At 49.0% G+C, this 14,608-nt stretch overlaps 1 long non-coding RNA gene across 1 annotated transcript; it reads right to left on the bottom strand.

Annotated features, from left to right (window-relative positions):
• Positions 1-405: 405 nt before the first annotated feature.
• On the bottom strand, positions 406-14,403 carry LOC135979938 (uncharacterized). Its single transcript, XR_010597179.1, has 3 exons — positions 14,275-14,403; positions 2,041-2,164; positions 406-529 (listed from the first exon to the last, which is right to left on the bottom strand). It is a non-coding gene; the product is annotated as an uncharacterized LOC135979938 (long non-coding RNA).
• Positions 14,404-14,608: the final 205 nt, after the last annotated feature.

Genomic DNA, 14,608 nt, shown 5'->3' with positions numbered 1-14,608 from the left:
AACCAAACCCTAAAGTGCTCATGTCCTGCTGCTGGCCTGACACTTTGAAGGTTTGAGCTACGCTCTGTGGATCACACCACAAAATTCGTCTTCATTCTAGGAAGCAAGCTAGCTAGACAGTAAAACATCAGAGGCTGCTCCCAATACTACACTCAGTGTTTCCAAAAGTAGGAGACTTTCTGGCCAGAAGAGACCTTTACAGCATCTCATCTAACCCCCTCCATATCATAGGCTTCCAGTATAGTACAATAGTTACTTTTTGGGCACACACGTTCCAGAAAGGCATCTAGTCTTCAATCAATGACACCAAGAGTTGGAGAATCCACCACTTTCCCTTTTAGTGAGTGCCAGGGGGCTCCATTTCCCCTTCCACTACCTCCCCATTTACAGTGAGCCAGAGCAGTACCTGCAGCAGGGAGAGGGAGTTGCTAAGGCCTCAGAGGAACAGCCCCGGAAGTGTCTCAGGCACATGGCGTAAGTGCCGGATGATGCGGAGCTGGTGCATCCCTTTGGCCGAGACGTCCTCCTCCTGCAAGGGAAGAGGAACCTGTCAGAGACTCAAATGCCCCGAGGAATCAGGGGCAATTAAGGACACCTGGAACCAGCAGTATTTACACCCAGCACCTGCCCACCACTGAGGGAGGAATTCACCTCCTGAACCCCAGAATGGAGTCGTCTTCTCCTTTCTAGTAATTTCCAGTGCCAACCCCCGTCCTTGTAGGGTGAGCTCCTGCTACCTCCCCCTCAGTGCCCTTGACAGCTGTTCCACCTCCAAACCACAGCTCAAGTTATCAGAACCCTCTTCTCCACCCCGACCCAGGTTGGGCAGGGAGGCGGCTCTAGCAGGGGGGGCAGGTGGGATTCTGGCAGCAGTGAAGTGGGTTGCGGGGAGGTTGAGATCTTGCCCCAAGTCATCCCAGACACTAATGCTAAACCACACGATGGCAGCATCTAGTGTCAGTGGAGTCCAAGCACTATTTCAACCATACAGTTTTGGATCAACTCCCAACAAGGGGAGGTGAAGAGCACCCCCAGCAACACACACACACACACACACACACACACACACACACACACACATATACCACTCCTGGTGGTGGGAGGGGAACAAGAGAAAGGACAAAAGAAGTAAGAGATAAAGAGAAAGGAAGGAGGGATGGAGGAAAAGGTAAAACGAAAAGGACAAACCCTAATGTCCCCAGTGATTCTACCAGACAAAATTACAGGGAGGGATTAAAATTCTGCCACCTTGAACTAGTGTTTTCCATGCCTAGAATTCAGCTGGCACCAGATGGATCAGACTGAGCAGGTTCCAAAACCTCTAGGAGGCTCTTACTTTCTAAACAGGGATGTCTGTTTTCTAGTAAAATCAGTAAAAGGAAAGGAGACAACTCGAAAGAGGCTCCTGCTCTCACTCAAATACGTGAATCCTAACACTCTCTCAGTCCTCAAGAGAAACCTCGAGAAGGAGACTTGCTGAAGCAAAGCCACAGGGGTCTCGGAGGTTTCCCTGGCCATGCGCCCCTGTCCTGCCTCGCTGATGGCAGCATCTCTCTCTGAGGTTACCACCTCCCTAACACCTTTGACCAATATGCTGAGGTCCTGCAAAAGACCTTTGTGATATCACTGCCACCAATCAAACCCTTAAGTGCTAATGTCCTGCTGCTGGCCTGACACTATGAAGGTTTGGGCTACTCTCTGTGGATCACCCCACTCAATGCGTCTTCATTCTAGGAAGCAAGTGGGATAGACAGTAAAACATCAGAGGCTGCTCCCAATGCTACACTCAGTGGTTCCAAAATTAGTAGACTTTATGGCCACAAGAGACCTTTAGAGCATCTAATCTAAGCCCCTGCATGTCATAGGCTTCCTGTATAGTACAATAGTTACTCTTTGGGCACACACATTCCAGAAAGGCATCTAGTCTTCATTCAATGACATCAAGAGATGGAGAATCCACCACTTTCCCTTTTAGTGAGTGCCAGGGGGTTCCATTTCCCCTTCCACTAGCTCCCCATTTACAGTGAGCCAGAGCAGTACCTGCAGCAGGGAGCGGGAGTTGCTGATGGCCTCAGAGGCACAGCCCCTGCAGTGTCTCAGGCACCTGGCACAAGTGCCGGATGATGCGGAGCTGGTGCATCACTTTGGCCGTGACGTCCTCCTGCTGCAAGGGAACGAGAACCTGTCAGAGACTCAAACGCCCCGAGGAATCAGCGGGAATTAAGGGCACCTGGAACCAGCACTACTTCCACCCATCACCTGCCCACCACTGAGGGATAAATTCACCTCCTGAACCCCAGAATGGAGTCTTCTTGTCCTTTCTAGTAACCTCCAGTGCCAACCCCCCTCCTTCTAGGGTGAGCTCCTGCTTCCTCCCACTCAGTGTTCTTGACAGCTGTTCCACCTCCAAACCAAACCTCAAGTTATCAGAACCCTCTTCTGCACCCGCAACCAGGTTGGGCATGGAGGCGGCTCTAGCGGGGGGGCAAGAGGGATTCTGCCAGAAGTGAAGTGGGTTGAGGGGAGGTTGAGATCTTGCCCCAAGTCATCCCAGACACTAATGCTAAGCCACAGGATGGCAGCATCTTGTGTCAGTGGAGTCCAAGCACTATTTCAACCCCACAGTTTTAGAGGAACTTCCCACAGGGAGAGGTGAAGAGAACCCCCAGCAATACACACACAGACACACACACACACCACTCCTGGTGGTGGGAGGGGAACAAGAGAAAGGACAAAAGAAGTAAGAGATGAAGAGAAAGGAAGGAGGGATGGAGGAAAAGGTAAAATGAAAAGGACAAACGCTAATATCCCTAGTGATTCTACGGGATAAAATCCCAGGGACGGAATAAAATTCTGCCACCTTGAACTAGTGTTTTCCATGCCTAGAATTCAGCTGGCACCAGATGGATCAGACTGTGGAGGTTGCAAAACCTATTGGAGGCTCTTACCTTCTCAACAGGGAAGTCTGTTTTCATAGAATCATAAAATCATACAATATCAGAGTTGGAAGGGACCTCAAGAGGGCATCTAGTCCAACCCCCTGCTCAGAGCAGGACCAATTCCCAGCTAAATCATCCCAGTCAGGGCTTTGTCAAGCCGGGCCTTAAAAACCTCCAAGGAAGGAGACTCCATTTTTTTCCCCATCTTATATGGAACCAATCACCAGAGACCCCAACCATCAAAAAATCACCAAATGTGCTTTGTTGCTTCTAACTGATTTCTAGTAAAATCAGTAAAAGGAAAGGAGAAAACTCGAAAGAGGCTCCTGCTCCCACTCACATACGTGAACCCTAATACTCTGTCAGTCCTCAAAGAGAGACCTCGAGAAGGAGACTTGCTGAAGCAAAATCACAGGGGTCTCTGAGGTTTCCCTGGCCCTGCCCCCCTGTCCTGCTTGGCTCATGTCAGCATCTCTCTCTGAGGTCACCACCTCCCTAACACCTTTGAGCAATTCACCTCCTCAACCCCAGAATGGAATCTTCTTGACCTTTCTAGTAACCTCCAGTGCCAACCCCACTCCTTGTAGGATGAGCTCCTGCTACCTCCCGCTCAGTGCCCTTGACAGCTGTTCCACCTCCAAACCACAGCTCAAGTTATCAGAACCCTCTTCTCCACCCCCACCCAGGTTGGGCAGGGAGGCGGATCTAGGAGGGGGGGCAGCAGGGATTCTGAAAGCAGAAAAGTGCGTTGCGGGGAGGTTGAGACCTTGCCCGAAGTCATCCCAGACAGTAATGTTAAGCCACAGGATGGGAGCATCTAGTGTCAGTGGAGTCCAAGCACTATTTCAACCTCACAGTATTGGATCAACTTTCCACAAGGGGAGGTGAAGCGCACCCCCAGCAACACACACACACCCCACTCCTGGTGGTGGGAGGGGAACAGGAGAAAGGACAAAAGAAGTAAGAGTTGAAGAGAAAGGAAGGAGGGATGGAGGAAAAGGTAAAACGAAAAGGACAAAACCTAATGTCCCCAGTGATTCCACGGGACAAAATCCCAGGGAGGGAATAAAATTCTGCCACCTTGAGCTAGTGTTTTCCATGCCTAGAATTCAGCTGGCACCAGGGGGATCAGACTGAAAAGGTTACAAACCTCTCCGAAGCTCTTACCTTCTTAACAGGGACGTCTGTTTTCTAGTAAAATCAGTAAAGAGAAAGGAGAAATCTCGAAAGAGGCTCCTGCTCGCACTCACGTACGTCAGCCCTAATACTCTCTCAGTCCTCAAAGAGAGACCTCGAGAAGGAGACTTGCTGAAGCAAAGCCACAGGTGTCTCTGAGGTTTCCCTGGCCCTGTGCTCCTGTCATGCCTGGCTGATGTCAGCATCTCTCTCTGAGGTCACCACCTCCCTAACAACTTTGACCAATAGGCTGAGCTCCTGCAAAAGTCCTTTGTGATGTCACTGTCACACCCAACCATCCCCTGAAGTGCTAATGTCCTGCTGCTGGCCTGACACTATGAAGGTTTGAGCTACTCTCTGGGGATCACCCCACTCCATGCGTCTTCATTCTACGAAGCAAGCCGGCCAAACAGTAAAACATCAGAGGCTGCTCCCAATGCTACACTCAGTGTTTCCAAAATTAGTAGACTTGATGGGCAGAAGAGACCTTTAGAGCATCTAATCTAAGCCCCTGCATATCATAGGCTTCCTGTATAGTACAATAGTTACTTTTTGGGCACACACATTCCAGAAAGGCATCTTGTCTTGATTAAATGACATCAAGAGATGGAGAATCCACCACTTTCCCTTTTAGTGAGTGCCAGGGGGCTCCATTTCCCCTTCCACTAGCTCGCCATTTACAGGGAGCCAGAGCAGTACCTGCAGCAGGGAGTGGGAGTTGCTAAGGCCTCAGAGGAACAGCCCCTGCAGTGTCTCAGGCACCTGGCACAAGTGCCAGATGATGCGGAGCTGGTGCATCACTTTGGCCGTGGGGGGGGGAGGCTTTTGTTTGTGTTCTTTGTTTTGGTTGTGCGTTCGCTCTCGGGACTGAGGGGGACCAGACATCAATCCAGGTTCTCCACATCTTTCTAAACAAGTCTCTCCTATTTCTAACTTCTAAGTAAATAGCCAGGCAAGGCGTGTTAGTTTTCCTTTGTTTTCTCAACATGTAAATGTACCTTTTACTAGAGTGTTTATCTTTGTTTGCTGTACTTTGAACCTAAAACTAGAGGGGAGTCCTCTGAGCTCTTTAAGTTTGATTACCCTGTATGGTTATTTCCATACTGATTTTACAGAGATGATTTTTACCTTTTTCTTTAATTAAAAACCTTCTTTTTAAGAACCTGATCGATTTTTTCCTTGTTTTAGATCCAAGGGGGTTGGATCTGTATTCACCAGGAGTTGGTGGGAGAAAGAAGTGGGAATGGTTAATTTCTCCTTGTTTTAAGATCCAAGGGGTTTGGATCTGTATTCACCAGGGAATTGGTGAAGGTCTCTCAAGGCTACCCAGGGAAGGAAATTAGCCTTGGGATGGTGGCAGCGGACCAGAGCTAAGCTGGTAGTTAAGCTTAGAAGTTTTCATGCAGGCCCCTACATTTGTACCCTAAAGTTCAAAGTGGGGATACAGCCTTGACATGGTGGTAGCGGTGGGATCATTTTAAACCCAAAGCCAGTGAGATTTTTTTTTCTTTCTAGCTGCTTGAAAAGCAGAGCTGGAGATAGATGCATATCTTCTCTCTCCTTGCCTGAAGGCAGAGGTGTTAAGTTTTTTTAACAAGGTCCTTTGTTAAGAGAAGTGTTCAAATGAGCAAACGACAGGGTAAAAGGAATTTACAAGCTGAATTGGTTTTTTTTTCTTTTTACATCCTCGGGAGTAGCTAGTTAGAAAGTCTCTCTTAACTCAGCAGCAGCCAGAGCTGAGAGCTTCCCAGTTTCAGTCAACTGCAGAGGGGGTGACCCAGCACAAGAAAACAGGAAAATGACTACCAAAGAAGTAGCTAAAAAAATAGAACTGGCCAAACTAAAAGCAGAAGAAAATGAAAGAAAACATCAGAGACTGCTTCAATTAACAAAACTCAAGACACAGCAGAGAAAAAGAGAAGAAAAAGCCAAAGAGGAGGCCCACAAGAGAGAGATGAAGTTGAAAGAAAAAGAAATGGAGCTGAAAAAAAAAAGAGATGGAGGAGAGAGAAAAAGAAAGGAAGCATGAACTGGAAGTAGCAAAGGCTAAGCAAGCTTTCACCCCCATCCCTGTTCCTGAGCCGTCCACCAGGGCCCCGGCTGTGTTACCAGAGACCCAGACAAAGGTGGTGGAACCGGATCCCCTGCCAACGACTGCAACAGCCGTAGTGAATCCAATCCCAGAGACCCAGCCAAAGCCAGTCCCAGAACCGGAACTGGCAACGCAACCAGCACCAGGACCATTGCCAGCACTGAGTCCAGCGCTTGCAAACCCGTCTACAACTCCAACGCCAGAGGGCACCAGCGAGCCTGACCTGGCGGAAGCAGCAGATAACCCTACCCAAGAGGCTCAGCCAGAGCCTGAGATACCACATAGTGCACCAGTGGACAGCGGATCACAGTCAATGGAAACAGCCCCAGCACCTGCATCACTTCCAGAGGGACCAAGCCCCAGTCCACAATCCAAGGAGGAACTGATGTCTCCAGCATCAAGGAAACAGTTCCAGGCCGAGCAGGAAGCAGATAACAGCCTTCAGAAAGTTTGGGCGGCGGCGTGGAGCACCCCACCGCCTCTCAGCTCTTCTAACCGATCCCGGTTTGTTATAGAACAAGGACTTTTATACAAGGAGACTCTTTCTGGTGGGCACCAGAAAAACTGGCATCCTCAAAGACAGTTGGTAGTTCCCACTAAGTATCGGGTAAAGCTCTTGAGCTTAGCCCACGATCATCCCAGTGGCCATTCTGGGGTGAACAGAACCAAGGACCGGTTGGGGAAGTCCTTCCACTGGGAGGGAATGGGCAAGGACGTTGCTAATTATGTCCGGTCTTGTGAGGTGTACCAACGAGTGGAAAAGCCCCAAGACCAGGTTAAAGCCCCTCTCCAGCCACTACCCATAATTAAGGTCCCATTTCAGCACGTAGCTGTGAATATTCTGGGTCCTTTTCCCAAAAAGACACCCAAAGGAAAGCAGTACGTACTGACTTTCATGGATTTTGTTACCCGATGGCCGGAAGCAGTACCCTTAAGCAACACCAGGGCTAAAAGTGTGTGCCAGGCATTAACAGACATTTTTGCCGGGGTAGATTGGCCCTCCAACATCCTTGCAGATTCGGGAACTAATTTCCTGGCAGGGACCATGAAAAACCTGTGGGAAGCTCATGGGGTGAATCACTTGGTTGCCACCCCTTACAACCATAAAACCAATGGCCTGGTGGAGAGGTTTAATAAAACTTTGGGGGCCATAATATGTAAATTCATAAATGAACACTCCAATAATTGGGACCTAGTGTTGCAGCAGTTGCTTTTCGCCTACAGGGCTGTACCACATCCCACTTTAGGGTTTTCACCATTTGAACTTGTGTATGGCCGCGAGGTTAAGGGGCCATTACAGTTGGTGAAACAGCAATGGGAGGGGCTTACGCCTTCTCCAGGAACTAACATTCTAAACTTTGTAAGCAACCTACAAAGCACCCTCCGACACTCTTTAGCCCTTGCTAAAGAAAACCTAAAAAATGCTCAGAAAGAGCAAAAGGCCTGGTATGATAAACATTCCAGAGAACGGTCCTTCAAAGTAGGAAACCAAGTCATGGTCTTAAAGGCGCTCCAGGCCCATAAAATGGAAGCGTCGTGGAAAGGACCATTCGCGGTCCAGGAGCGCCTAGGAGCTGTTAATTATCTCATAGCCTCCCCCACCTCCAACATAAAGCCCAAGGTATACCATGTTAATTCTCTTAAGCCCTTTTATTCCAAAAAATTAAACGTTTGCCAGTTTACAGCCCAGAAAACAAATAACGCAAAGTGGCCTAAAGGTGTCTATTACGAAGAAAAAAAGGATGGTGGCGTAGAAGAGGTGAACCTCTCCACGACCCTTGGACGTCTGCAGCGACAGCAGATCAAGGAGCTGTGCACAAGCTTTGCACCAATTTTCTCAGCCACTCCAAAACGGACCGAACGGGCATACCACTCCATTAACACAGGTAATGCTCACCCAATTAGAACCCCACCCTACCAGGAGTCACCTCATGACAAAACTGCTATACAAAGGGAGATCCAGGACATACTACTGATGGGTATAATCCGCCCCTCTAATAGGTGGTGGGAGGGGAACAGGAGAAAGGACAAAAGAAGTAAGAGATGAAGAGAAAGGAAGGAGGGATGGAGGAAAAGGTAAAACGAAAAGGACAAACCCTAATGTCCCCAGTGATTCTACGGGACAAAATCCCAGGGAGGGAATAAAATTCTGACACATTAAACTAGTGTTTTCCATGCCTAGAATTCAGCTGGCACCAGATGGATCAGACTGAGCAGGTTCCAAAACCTCTTGGAGGCTCTTACCTTCTCAACAGGGACGTCTGTTTTCTAGTAAAATCAGTAAAAGGAAAGGAAAAAACTCGAAAGAGGCTCCTGCTCGCACTCAAATACGTGAACCCTAATACTCTCTCAGTCCTCAAAGAGAGACTTGGAGAAGGAGCGGCGAACAGCAGAGGCTAAGAGCGGGAGTTTGACTGGGAGTTCGCTTGGGGAGAGCTCACTGAGGCTTACATCTGCAGGTTTCTCTGAGTAGTTCCTGCAACAGTTGAGGAAGTTCTTAAGAAGACGGTGATGTGGAAGGTGAGCGATCAGAGATGACCTTGAGCGGATCACTGCAGACTATGTGGCTCTGGGAAGAAGGATAAAGGAGTTTGAGGCGCAAGTGGTGTTCTCGTCCATCCTCCCTGTGCAAGGAAAAGGCCGGGGTAGAGACCGTCGAATCGTGGAAGTCAACGAATGGCTACACAGGTGGTGTTGGAGAGAAGGCTTTGGATTCTTCAACCATGGGATGGTGTTCCAAGAAGGAGGAGTGCTAGGCAGAGACGGGCTCCACCTAACGAAGAGAGAGAAGAGCATCTTCGTCAGCAGGCTGGCTAACCTAGTGAGGAGGGCTTTAAACTAGGTTCACCGGGGGAAGGAGACCAAAGCCCTGAGGTAAGTGGGGAAATGGGATCCTGGGAGGAAGCACAAGCAGGAGAGCGCAAGGGGGGAGGACTCCTGTCTCATGCTGAGAATGAGGGACGATCGATGAGTTATCTTAAGTGCCTATACACAAATGCAAGAAGCCTGGGAAACAAGCTGGGAGAACTGGAAGTCCTGGCACAGTCAGGGAACTATGATGTGATTGGAATAACAGAGACTTGGTGGGATAACTCACATGACTGGAGTACTGTCATGGATGGATATAAACTGTTCAGGAAGGACAGGCAGGGCAGAAAAGGTGGGGGAGTTGCGTTGTATGTAAGAGAGGAGTATGACTGCTCAGAGCTCTGGTATGAAACTGCAGAAAAACCTGACAGTCTCTGGATAAAGTTGAGAAGTGTGAGCAACAAGGGGGATGTCAAGGTTGGAGTCTGCTATAGACCACCAGACCAGGGGGATGAGGTGGACGAGGCTTTCTTCTGGCAACTAGCAGAAGTTGCTAGATCGCAGGCCCTGGTTCTCATGGGAGACTTTAATCACCCTGATATCTGCTAGGAGAGCAATACAGCGGTGCACAGACAATCCAGGAAGTTTTTGGAACGTGTAGGGCACAATTTCCTGGTGCAAGTGCTGGAGGAACCAACTAGGGGCAGAGCTTTTCTTGACCTGCTGCTCACAAACAGGGAAGAATTAGTAGGGGAAGCAAAAGTGGATGGGAATCTGGGAGGCAGTGACCATGAGATGGTCGAGTTCAGGATCCTGACACAAGGAAGAAAGGAGAGCAGCAGAATACGGACCCTGGACTTCAGAAAAGCAGACTTTGACTCCCTCAGGGAACAGATGGGCAGGATCCCCTGGGAGAATAACATGAAGGGCAAAGGGGTCCAGGAGAGCTGGCTGTATTTTAAAGAATCCTTATTGCGGTTGCAGGAACAAACCATCCCGATGTGTAGAAAGAATAGTAAATATGGCAGGCGACCAGCTTGGCTAGACAGTGAAATCCTTGCTGATCTTAAACGCAAAAAAGAAGCTTACAAGAAGTGGAAGATTGGACAAATGACCAGGGAGGAGTATAAAAATATTGCTCAGGCATGCAGGAGTGAAATCAGGAAGGCCAAATCACACTTGGAGTTGCAGCTAGCAAGAGATGTTAAGAGTAACAAGAAGGGTTTCTTCAGGTATGTTAGCAACAAGAAGAAAGTCAAGGAAAGTGTGGGCCCCTTACTGAATGAGGGAGGCAACCTAGTGACCGAGGATGTGGAAAAAGCTAATGTACTCAATGCTTTTTTTGCCTCTGTCTTCACGAACAAGGTCAGCTCCCAGACTGCTGCACTGGGCAGCACAATATGGGGAGAAGGTGACCAGCCCTCTGTGGAGAAAGAAGTGGTTCGGGACTATTTAGAAAAACTGGACGTGCACAACTCCATGGGGCTGGATGCGCTGCATCCAAGGGTGCTAAAGGACTTGGCGGATGAGATTGCACAGCCATTAGCCATTATTTTTGAAAACTCATGGCGATCGAGGGAGGTCCCGGATGACTGGAAAAAGGCTAATGTCGTGCCCATCTTTAAAAAAGGGAAGGAGGAGGATCCAGGGAACTACAGGCCAGTCAGCCTCACCTCAGTCCCTGGAAAAATCATGGAGCAGGTCCTCAAGGAATCAATTATGAAACACTTAGAGGAGAGGAAAGTGATCAGGAACAGTCAGCATGGATTCACGAAGGGGAAGTCGTGCCTGACTAACCTAATTGCCTTCTATGATGAGATAACTGGCTCTGTGGATGAGGGGAAAGCAGTGGATGTGTTATTCCTTGACTTTAGCAAAGCTTTTGATACGCTCTCCCACAGTATTCTTGCCACCAAGTTAAAGAAGTATGGGATGGATGAATGGACTGTAAGGTGGATAGAAAGCTGGCTGGATCGTCGGGCTCAACGGGTAGTGATCAATGGCTCCATGTCTAGTTGGCAGCCGGTTTCAAGCGGAGTAGTGCCCCAAGGGTCGGTCCTGGGGCCGGTTTTGTTTAATATCTTTATTAATGATCTGGAGGATGGCTTTTTCTTCTCTTTTTCTCTGCTGTGTCTTGAGTTTTGTTAATTGATGCAGTCTCTGATGTTTTCTTTCATTTTCTTCTGCTTTTAGTTTGGCCAGCAACACACACACACACACATATACCACTCCTGGTGGTGGGAGGGGAACAAGAGAAAGGACAAAAGAAGTAAGAGATAAAGAGAAAGGAAGGAGGGATGGAGGAAAAGGTAAAACGAAAAGGACAAACCCTAATGTCCCCAGTGATTCTACCAGACAAAATCACAGGGAGGGATTAAAATTCTGCCACCTTGAACTAGTGTTTTCCATGCCCAGAATTCAGTTGGCACCAGATGGATCAGACTGAGCAGGTTCCAAAACCTCTTGGAGGCTCTTACTTTCTAAACAGGGATGTCTGTTTTCTAGTAAAATCAGTAAAAGGAAAGGAGACAACTCGAAAGAGGCTCCTGCTCTCACTCAAATACGTGAATCCTAATACTCTCTCAGTCCTCAAGAGAAACCTCGAGAAGGAGACTTGCTGAAGCAAAGCCACAGGGGTCTCTGAGGTTTCCCTGGCCATGCGCCCCTGTCCTGCCAGGCTGATGTCAGCATCTCTCTCTGAGGTCACCACCTCCCTAACACATTTGACCAATAAGCTGACATCCTGCAAAAGGCCTTTGTGATGTCACTGCCACACCCAACCAAACCCTGAAGTGCTAATGTCCTGCTGCTGGCCTGACACTTTGAAGGTTTGAGGTTGTCATAACTATAAAGGGAAGGGTAACAGCTGTCCTGTGTACAGTCCTCAAGAGAAACCTCGAGAAGGAGACTTGCTGAAGCAAAGCCACAGGGGTCTCTGAGGTTTCCCTGGCCATGCGCCCCTGTCCTGCCTGGCTGATGTCAGCATCTCTCACGGAGATCACCACCTCCCTAACACCTTTGACCAATACGCTGAGGTCCTGAAAAGGCCTTTGTGATGTCACTGCCACACCCACCCATCCCCGGAAGTGCTAATGTCCTGCTGCTGGCCTGACACTTTGAAGGTTTGAGCTACTCTCTGTGGATCACCCCACTCAATGCGTCTTCATTCTAGGAAGCAATCCGGCTAGACGGTAAAACATCAGAGGCTGCTTCCAATGCTACACTCAGTGTTTCCAAAATTAGGAGACTTTATGGCCACAAGAGACCTTTAGAGCATCTCATCTAAGCCCCTGCATATCATAGGCTTCCTGTATAGGACAATAGTTACTTTTTGGGCAGAAACATTCCACAAAGGCATTTAGTCTTCATTCAATGACATCAAGAGATGGAGAATCCACCACTTTCCCATTTAGTGAGTGCCAGGGGGCTCCATTTCCCCTTCCACTAGCACCCCATTTACAGTGAGCCAGAGCAGTACCTGCAGCAGGGAGTAGGAGTTGCTGATGTTCACAAAGGCACAGCCCTTGCAGTGTCAACTTCGCACGAGGGGAGGTGAAGAGCACCCCCAGCAACACACACACACACACCACTCTTGGTGGTGGGAGGGGAACAAGAGAAAGGAAGGAGGGATGGAGGAAAAGGTAAAACGAAAAGGACAAACCCTAATATCCCCAGTGATTCTACGGCACAAAATCCCAGGTGGGCTATAAAATTCTGCCACCTTGAACTAGTGTTTTCCATGCCTAGAATTCAGCTGGCACCAGATGGATCAGACTGAGCAGGTTAAAAACCTCTCCAAGGCTCTTACCTTCTCAACAGGCACGTCTGTTTTCTAGTAAAATCAATAACAGGAGAAAACTCGAAAGAGGCTCCTGCTCGCACTCACATACGTCTCCCACAGTATTCTTGCCGCCAAGTTAAAGAAGTATGGGCTGGATGAATGGACTGTAAGCTGGATAGAAAGCTGGCTGGATCGTCGGGCTCAACGGGTAGTGATCAATGGCTCCATGTCTAGTTGGCAGCCAGTTTCAAGCGGAGTGCCCCAAGGGTCGCCCCTGGGGCCGGTTTTGTTTAATATCTTTATTAATGATCTGGAGGATGGTGTGGACTGCACTCTCAGCAAGTTTGCAGGTGACACTCAACTAGGAGGCGTGGTAGATACACTCGAGGGTAGGGATCGGATACAGAGGGACCTAGACACATTAGAGGATTGGGCCGAAAAAAACCTGATGAGGTTCAACAAGGACAAGTGCAGAGTCCTGCACTTAGGACGGAAGAATCCCATGCACTGCTACAGACTAGGGACCGAATGGCTAGGTAGCAGTTCTGCAGAAAAGGACCTAGGGGTCACAGTGGATGAGAAGCTGGATATGAGTCAACAGTGTGCTCTTGTTGCCAAGAAGGCTAACGGCATTTTGGGCTGTATAAGTAGGGGCATTGCCAGCAGATCGAGGAACGTGATCGTTCCCCTTTATTCGACATTGGTGAGGCCTGATCTGGAATACTGTGTCCAGTTTGGGGACCCACACTACAAGAAGGATGAGGAAAAATTGGAAAGAGTCCAGCGGAGGGCAACAAAAATGATTAGGGGTCTGGAGCACATGACTTATGAGAAGAGGCTGAGGGAACTGGGATTGTTTAGTCTCCAGAAGAGAAGAATGAGGGGGGATTTGATAGCAGCCTTCAACTACGTGAAGGGGGGTTCCAAAGAGGATGGAGCTCGGCTGTTCTCAGTGGTGGCAGATGACAGAATAAGGAGGAATGGTCTCAAGTTGCAGTGGGGGAGGTCCAGGTTGGATATCAGGAAAAACTATTTCACTAGGAGGGTGGTGAAACACTGGAATGCGTTACCTAGGGAGGTGGTGGAGTCTCCTTCCTCGGAGGTTTTTAAGGCCCGGCTTGACAAAGCCCTGGCTGGGATGATTTAGCTGGGAATTGGTCCTGCTTTGATCAGGGGGTTGGACTAGATGACGTCTTGAGGTCCGTTCCAACTCTGATATTCTATGATTCTATGATTCTAACAGGGACGTCTGTTTTCTAGTAAAATCAGTAAAAGGAAAGGAGAAAACTCGAAAGAGGCTCCTGCTCGCACTCACATACGTCAACCCTAACACTCTCTCAGTCCTCAAAGAGAGACCTCGAGAAGGAGACTTGCTGAAGCAAAGCCACAGGGGTCCACCACTTTCCCTTTTAGTGAGTGCCAGGGGGCTCCATTTCCCCTTCCACTAGCACCCCATTTACAGTGAGCCAGAGCAGTACCTGCAGCAAGGAGCAGGAGTTGCTGATGTTCACAGAGGCACAGCCCCTGCAGTGTCTCAGGAATCTGGCGCAAGTGCCGGATGATGCGGAGCTGGTGCATCACTTTGGACGTGACGTCCTCCTGCTGCAAGGGAACGAGAACCTGTCAGAGACTCAAACGCCCCGAGGAATCAGCGGGAATTAAGGGCACCTGGAACCAGCACTACTTCCACCCATCACCTGCCCACCACTGAGGGATAAATTCACCTCCTGAACCCCAGAATGGAGTCTTCTTGTCCTTTCTAGTAACCTCCAGTGCCAACCCCCCTCCTTGAAGGATGAGCTCCTGCTATCT

Source organism: Chrysemys picta, unplaced genomic scaffold, assembly GCF_011386835.1.
Source record: "Chrysemys picta bellii isolate R12L10 unplaced genomic scaffold, ASM1138683v2 scaf1405, whole genome shotgun sequence".
NCBI classification, from domain to species: Eukaryota; Metazoa; Chordata; order Testudines; family Emydidae; genus Chrysemys; species Chrysemys picta.
The sequence above is the reverse complement of the archived record's forward strand: the minus strand, read 5'-3'. Positions and strand labels throughout refer to the sequence as shown.